The sequence below is a fragment of the Morone saxatilis genome, unplaced genomic scaffold, assembly GCF_004916995.1.
Source record: "Morone saxatilis isolate NCDOM2014 unplaced genomic scaffold, NCSU_SB_2.0 Contig16, whole genome shotgun sequence".
Taxonomy (NCBI): Eukaryota; Metazoa; Chordata; class Actinopteri; family Moronidae; genus Morone; species Morone saxatilis.
The window spans coordinates 23,331,930-23,332,254 of record NW_023339718.1 but is presented as its reverse complement, the minus strand read 5'-3'; positions in this window follow the sequence as shown (position 1 = coordinate 23,332,254).

Sequence of the window (325 nt, the reverse complement as noted above, 5' to 3'; positions counted from 1 at the left end):
GGGGGGGGGGGGGGGGGGGTATTGGAGCTAGTAAAAAGAGGAGGTTCAAATAAAAAAGGAAAAGGGTCTGTGTGTGTGTGTGTGTGTGTGTGTGTGAAGCACCATAAAAGAGAGGCTGACATAAAGAGACAGAGTGAAGGTGGACGGGAGGTGTGTGTGGGTTTGGAGGGGGGATGGGTCCTCTCTATGCCTGTCAATTATCTCCCTCGAACTCGCCTTCCCTAAACAATGCCTCTGGTATGTGGTATCGCTGAGCACCATCTGTGTCAGGGCTGCCTGCAATAACTGGACTGGACTGCGCAGTGCGTGTACACACACACACACA